Source organism: Pelophylax lessonae (genome assembly GCF_965119305.1).
Source record: "Pelophylax lessonae genome assembly, chromosome: 11".
In the NCBI taxonomy this organism is placed as follows: domain Eukaryota; kingdom Metazoa; phylum Chordata; class Amphibia; order Anura; family Ranidae; genus Pelophylax; species Pelophylax lessonae.
In genome coordinates, this window is record NC_138778.1 from 34,977,229 (window position 1) to 34,985,169 (window position 7,941).

Sequence of the window (7,941 nt, forward strand, 5' to 3'; positions counted from 1 at the left end):
TTGTTACCCATCTAGTGCACCTGTTGTTAAATTCATTAACACAAAAGCAGCTGAAACTGATTAGAAACCCCCTCTACTACTTAAATGACCATATCAATATCCCAAGAGTTTAATTGACTTGATGCTAAACTCTGGTTATAAAGTGTAACCAGAAGTGTACAGTAAACCCCCGTTATATCGCTGTTCAGTGCGGTCCCGGTATATTGCGTTTTTTTTCTGTAGACCTATTAATATTATTTTACTAATTAAATCATTGTTAATTAAATATTTTTGTGTTTTCCATTGCTCTTGTTCTGTCTCTCAGTATCCTTTAAGTGTTTAAATGTGTTTCTATTGTTTTAAAAGTGTGTTTAAATACCTTAAAATGCCTTTAAAAGTACAGTGAAAGATATAAAAACATGTCTAGAGTGTATTTAAATAGGGTCTTTCTATTTCGCGGATTTTCACTTTTCGCGGGTGGGTCTGCGATGGAGGGGGGATTACTGTATATACAGTATATTGTATTTTCATAACCTGCCCTTGCTGATATGTTGATTCTGATATTTAAAAAAAAAAAAAGGTGATTGGTAAATCTTCATCTCCAGCTTTCAGCTGCCTCCTTAGAATACATTTAGCAGACAGTTTATGTACACATTGGCATAGGAAAAGGCTTCTGGTTGCTTTTCCAGAGGTTATGATGAGTGAATGTTCATAATTCCAGCTTGAATATTGTATTCTGGGAAAAATAACAATTTTATCTTTCATGTTTTATTGTAGCTTACTATTGAAGGAGCAGTTGGCACAGCAATTAAAACACTCAGCTTCGCGACTAAGGAAGTTATTGAACTGGCAGAAAATGTGATCTGTAGCATCTCTGTATCAGCAGACTTCATCAGCGGTCTCATTGAATGTGCACTTGATGATGTAGTTACAGGCATTCAGGTAAAATTTTGAGCACTGATTCCTAATATTCCTGGGAATGTATGCATATTTAAAGATTGTTTAAGAAAATTTACTCTTGGAATTTCAAAGCGACTTACTGTACCTCTCAGAAGGCAAGTCTGTTTTTCACTCTACTGCGGAGCTAGCATAACTGTAGCTTTCCAACGTTTCCAGATGTGTCGGAAAGCATGCCTCCTATTCATGCGGCTGGGCACATTGGCTTCTTTCACTGGCCTCTGGATCCTGTATTAGCATAGCAGCCTGTGGGGGAACCAAGAAGAACAGCATGGGGCGGGGCACACTCTTTGACACACTTGGAAGTGTCAGATAGCAGCAGCAGGTGGCAGGAAAGAAAATTGCTTGATTCCCCCATCAACACAGGCAGTGTTGATAGGGGAATCCCCCGGCGGAGGGGGGGCAGGGGGGAAGCAGACCCAGCCGGGAGAGCACAGTGATTATTGCTAGCGGCTATAACTGCCTCTAACAATAATTGTATGTAAAATCCATATTGATCGATCGCCCAGAGGAGGCTGGATGTAAACCGTTTCTACGGTGTGAAAAAAAAAAAGGCGAGAGTCCGGTAAAAGATCTGTTGTGGCAAGTTGTCAGCCCATTTATAATACCTGGGCTGTCTTACTATAATGCATGTAAACACATAATAATGTGCGTTCTGTAACACATCACAAAAATGAGGATTAGACCTTTATTTAACACCTTCATCCATCTTCCAGGCCTTACTGGGAATAGACTTGGCAAACTAAGTCAAAGAAGATGTATGACTAATGAGCCCAGTATTTTATGAAGTTGACCCCAGTACCTGTCAATTTCTTGGTTCCTAGTTGTTAGTTTGCTGCTTTTGGTTATATAAATAGAATTTATATCAGGCTAAGGACCCACCAGAGGAATGTGCTTGTTGTGTGAACACCACCACCACCAAATGGTCCTACTTGGAGGACTCCTGATTGCCTGTGTTCTTTCTATTTGTCCCAGGGCCCTTTCCATCGATCCCGAGGCCCCTCCCTCTGGCCTTTTTGCACTGCTGCGTCTTAGCATGTGACGTGCGACACAAAGTCTCATGACAAGTCAAAACACATTCATTTCAATGGGTGTCATCTTAATCAATGTGATTTAAGTCACAGCAACAAAAAAAGGTTACTGCACTACTTTCTGCAACTTTGGTGTGATTTGAGTGTCATAGATTAAATGTTAAATCACAAAAGTCACAAGGAAATCACAAGCAAGTCCCAAGGAATTTGCAAGCAAGACTTTGGGGTCGGAGCAGTGTGAACCAAGCCCATGTTATGCAGCGGGCCCCCTTTCTGCTGTCTCGACCCCCTACAGTTGCGGAATGCCAGGACCAGGTCACAAGTGAGACCTTTAGAACTCTTGTAGTACAGCCATTGGTCAGACTTTAGGCCCTACACTACTCAAATCTTTTTATGTTGTTTTAGATAGACCGGGGATGGGTTATCACCTCTTAAAGTGGTCCAAGGAAAATTAAAAACAACAGCATTTTTGCTTGTACATTGTAACGGAACTGCAACCCACACTGTACTTGTGGACTTCCGTCAGTATATGGCTTCCTTCAGTCTTGAACATAGATATCAGATTTTCCAGCTGCCCCCATACAATGCTAGCCGACAACTTAGCTTGTACTGGAATCTTCTCTTTTATTGAACAGTTTCACACTCAATTTATACACACATGAGCAGATCTCCCCTCCTGATCAAATTACCCCATCAGGTCAGGGGTTGCCTGATTACATTATCATATGCAGATGAAATTGTATATAGAATGGATAATAATCCATTAGTCTAATAGATGACAGTAATTCAATCAACCTGAGCCAATTAACTAGCAGACTTTCCGTCCTCAAGCTCCTGCAATACAATACACATTATCATAAGTGTAAACACAGAGAACCCACCGTAAACAATAAGTGAGCAAATCAGCATCATTTATAATGTGTGGAAGACAGGTGGTTGAGCTGATGATATTTGCATCTGCTAGGAGTCTGACTATGTGAAGCCTTATTGGCAATAGGCAGCTAGGCCTGGAGTCCCAGAGTCTTCGAATATTCTTTGAGATATATTGTTGACAAATATTACTGTCCCGTCTGAGTAATCCAAACCATATTCTGTGGCCATTAAGTATCTGTCTTTCCCTCCCAGTGACGGTGAGTACCGTCACATACATAACTGGATGATGGAAATTAGCAGAGCTTTCCCACATTTGCTCTAGGGAAAATCAGTGCAACTGCACTTGCAAAGTGCACAAACTATTTGTCTTTAGTAAATCCACCCCATTAGCTAATCACATCTTCCCCTACCAACCAACTGACATGGATTTCATTTAGTGCCAAAATACTATGGGGGCATTTTTTATTGATGTTATTTTATCAAATTGGGAGAACTTAAAGTAGAACTTCACTCAAAAAGGTAGGTATCCCCCCTCCTTCTTTTTGTAAACAATTTGGGGGGGGGGTTTGGGTTACCTACTTTTGACAGGTCAAGGTTAGGTCAGGTTCGCCTCAAACTCCTAGGACATGTCACAGGTCTCAGGAGGCTGCAGGCCTATTCACATGTGCGGAGCCAAGTGTGAAGCCGCAAGAAGTCACAGCCAATATCCTACAGTCAACATGGCATGCCGGGTACCCTAAAGCCAGCAAAGAACTGGCCCGGGTGAAGACAGTGCTGGAAAGCAGGTCTAGAAAGTGTCTTTTTTTTAAAGTCAGCAGCTACAGTAAATGTAGCTGCTAAAATTATTTTTTAATTTTTTTTATCCCGACTGAAGCTGCTCTTTAAGTCAGCCTGGCAATAGTAAAGGGAAGTAGGTCAAAGGACCAGCTGTTGGTTCAGATGGGGCATTTTTTGTAGGCTAGATGACCCTCTCCATTTATTTTGTTAGGGCCCCCCCCCTCCCGCCGCGTCCCGGCCGTTTTCCCCGGTTACCAGACCCGACGGCAGCGGGGAAAACAATCCAGTCCCGGATCCTCTAAGACAGGAAGTCGAGTGAAGGCAAGATGGCCCTCACTCGAATCTATGGTCTTGGAGGACTGGAGCGACGTCAAACGTTGTTGCCTAGCAACCGGTTTAAAGGCCCATTTTTTTTGTTTTTTTTTTAGTGTAGTTGTGAGGTCTGAGGTCTTTTTGACCCCAGATCTCACAATAAAGAGGTCCTGTCATGCCTATTTCTATTACAAGGAATGTTTACATTCCTTGCAATAGGAATAAAAATGATAATTTTGTTTTTAAAAAACTGTGTAAAAATAAAAAATAATAATTAAAATAGGAAAAAAAAATTAAAGAGCCTTGTCCCCGTTAGCTCACGCGCAGAAGCGAGCGCATATGGAAGCCCTGCCCACATATGTAAACTGTGTTCAAACCACACTTGTGAGGTATCGCCACGATCGTTAGTGCGAGAGCAATAATTTGAGCCCTAGATATCCTCTGTAACTCTAAGCTGGTAACCTGCAGAAATTTTTAAATTGTCGCCTATGGGGATTTTTAAGTACCAAGTTTGTCGCCATTCCGCGAGAGTGCTCAATTTTGAAGCATGACATGTTGGGTATCTATTTACTCGTAATATTATCTTTCACATTATAGAAAAAAATTGGGCTAAATTTACTGTTTTTGTTTTATTTTTTAATTAAAAAAAGTGAATTTTTTTCAAAAAAAATGTGTTTGGAAGACCGCTGCGCAAATACGGTGTGATAAACAAATATTGCAACGATCTGCTAAAGAAAAATATATAATGTTTGGGGGTTCTAAGTAGTTTTCTAGCAAAAAAAAAAAAAAAAAAACAAATTTTAGCTTGTAAACACCAAGTGTCAAAATAAGCCCGGTCTTAAAGTGGTAAGTGGTTAAGTATGATCACCTTTTTTGCTAATACAATGTTTTATTCTTTTTACAGAAAACCATATCAAATGCTCAATGGCAAATATATAATGTATATACAGAAGTAAGTATTTCTTTTAATTTTTTTAGTTGTAGTAGAGTATTGTACCATGTCAGCCATTGATTAATGTGGAAAGCTTGTCATGCCATTGCTACCCTTTAATGACTAACCTAAAGTTTTAAAGCTTGCAACTTTCCTAACCTAAGTGAACCAATAATGAGTATAAATGAATCTACAAACTTCCTGCAAATAAAAAGAGGTAAGAATTGCCACTACTTCCATCCAGCCTAGTGAATAAACGATAAGGAATGGCCTCAGCCTACATCGTGGTCGCCAGCAAACCACACATCTGATGCATTTCTGCTTGCCCACCAGTGCTTAGTCATAGCCCTAAAACTAAGCCCCAGTGGGCAGGTTAAAATAAATCAGGGAGTGTGGTTTGGTGGAGACGTAAGCTGAGGTCGTTCCTTATCATTTTTTCATTAGGGCTGATCTGGGGTAGCGGCAATTCTTTACTCTTTTCATTTACCAGCTCTCTGGATTGTTATTAGGACAAACTTGCACCCCATGCTCTGGGACACAGGTCTATGCTTTCACCTCTACTTGGAGTGATGCCAAAAGCAATATAACAGATTACAAAATTTCTGCATTTCAACTTGTAGTTCATTTTCTATTGAATGGCAAACTTGAATACTCATATTTTTGCTGAAAGATTAAAAAACCTAAAACTAAAAATTTCTGGGCCAAAACTAAAGAATTCTGATGACCATATCTTCTGGCCAGAGGTGTTACCTTTGAACACCCAACATGGAATTATCTCTGCCCGCAACCACCATGGACTCTCATTCCTCCTTGTATATTTTCCATAATAAGCAATGAAAGAATAGTGAAAGTAACATGGTAAATGAGTGGAACTCAGGAGCAAAATCGGCAGAGCTGGGAACTCACTGGATCAAATTTGATAGCCTAGGCAATATAGTTACATGAAGCTTGGGGTCGTAGAGAAGCATTTGCAGCTCTGCTCCTATGATTCAGTAGGAACAGTTCTAGCCCCACCTATCTGAGCTTTGCAGCAAAATGTCGTGGTGCAAATAGGTAAAAATTTAATGTTTAAAAATGACAATTACTGGATTTCATATAAGCTGCTTTTCCCATTGCTAGTATATTAGGTTACATCCTATGATTTTAAAAGTTGCATAAAAAAAGCTTTTTGCTACCTTTAAAGTAATACTAGAATAATAATAGTAGAAGTAGAAGGTACTGCTAATCACTTGTCATTTGCAGGCCCAGACTGGGGAAAAAAATAGGCCCGAACATTTTTCTTTTTTTTTTTAAACCAAAACCTTACTGTGAGTGGAGGACGAAGACCCCTGCAGGCTTATTGGAGGGCAGCAAACCAGCACAGCACAGCACAGCACCAGAGAAGAATAAAGACAGTATATGTCTACGCCCATAGTGTATCCTAAGCATTTTTGCATATCCTACGCAATGTGCGTAGCCTGATACATCTCTATTCCTCCTCTGACAGGCTCATGCTGGGAATTGTAGACCTTTACTTTTGTAGGGTCAGAGATCTGAGGTTGTGAACCCCCCCCCCCCCCCCGAAAAAAAGGGTAGTCCCAGCATGAACCTTAGATCGCAGGGGATCATGCTGGGACATGTGGTCCTTCACTAGTTGGGAGGGTGGCACATCCTCAGCTCTGAGGCGTTCATGTTGGGAATTGTAGACCTTTACTTTTGGGAGGGTCAAATGTGAAGGACTACAGGTCCCAGTATGAACCCATGAGATCTAAGGATGTGACCCCCCCCCCTGAAAAAAAGGGAAGTCCCAGCATGAACCTTAGATCTCAGGGGATCATGCTGGGACTTGTGTCACTAGTTGGGAGGGTGGCACATCCTTAGCTCTGAGGGGTTCATGCAGGGAATTGTGGACCTTTACTTTTGGGAGGGTCAAATGTGAAGGACTACAGGTCCCAGCATGAACCCCTGAGACCTAAGGATGTGACTTCCTCCTCCCCTTTCTATCCCTCCAAGGGTGTCATCTGTCGTCCAGCACCAGCTCACCTACCAACCTATCTGTCCCTGCATTTCTGCCGGGCTCCTAATTCCAGTTTCCTCTGCAATCATTCTAATAGTGAGCCATCGGTCAAAATGGAACAGAATGTGGATGCAGTGAGTGACAGCTCACTATCAAAATTATTGCAGACGAAACGGCAAATACCAAGTCAATGTTTAATAAAATCTTGATTCAGGATTCGAAAATGACAAAGGACACCATTTTGGTAGTGTGGATAATGTCCAAAGAGCAACTACACAGGCTCAAAGACTTCCAGGGATTCCAGGGATGCTACGAAGAATAGAAAAGTTGATGTGAGCATTGTGTACACTCCCAAGGTGCATACTTTGAAGGAGCCCGCGTTCAATTGTAACATTTTTCAATAAAATAATTTTTTAAATACCATTCTCATTACATTCTGAAGACACCGCATATATATTTTTCACTGATGGGGGTTTTAACCAAAAAAGTAAGACCACCATTGACCACCATTGTAGTTATAAATGCTTTCCATGAAAGCCTCTATATATTGTGATTCATTTTTCTCTAATATTCATACATTCTACATATTTACATAAGTAGAATGTATAGCATATTTTCTTTAACTTGGTCAGGTAGAAAAGCTTTAAATGATATCCAGTCCTTATAATTCCAATGTATAGTATAGAAATTGAAAACTTTCTTACAGGCGATATTAATTATTTTACAGATTGAAGGTGACGTTCAAGTCTCTGTTACAAAAACTTCAGCCCCATCGTGTAACATAAAATCTTCTGGAAGTTTAGTCTCTGTATCAATTGCAGTGCACTTCAGTGATTCTACAGGATATTCATTTACGGAAATTGGAGTTGTAAGTGACCTTGCAATGACTTTGTAACCATTGCTAAAGCGAAAACAGTTGATATTATAAGTATTGGATTTTGTAATCCCACCACCCAGCAAGTAAAGGGTGATTTTCCCAGATGTCTACACTAAGTCGAATTTTAGGCATCCTCTGCAACAAAAAAAATCATTTTTGGTGAGATGCTCCCAAAGGATTAATCACTTTTGGACAAATGCAGACCCTG

The 7,941-nt window shown here is 40.5% G+C and overlaps 1 long non-coding RNA gene across 1 annotated transcript; it reads left to right on the plus strand.

Annotated features, from left to right (window-relative positions):
* Positions 1 to 888: 888 nt before the first annotated feature.
* On the plus strand, positions 889 to 7,664 carry LOC309566136. The gene is made up of 3 exons (XR_014225853.1): positions 889 to 921; positions 4,834 to 4,881; positions 7,584 to 7,664. It is a non-coding gene; the product is annotated as an uncharacterized lncRNA (long non-coding RNA).
* Positions 7,665 to 7,941: the final 277 nt, after the last annotated feature.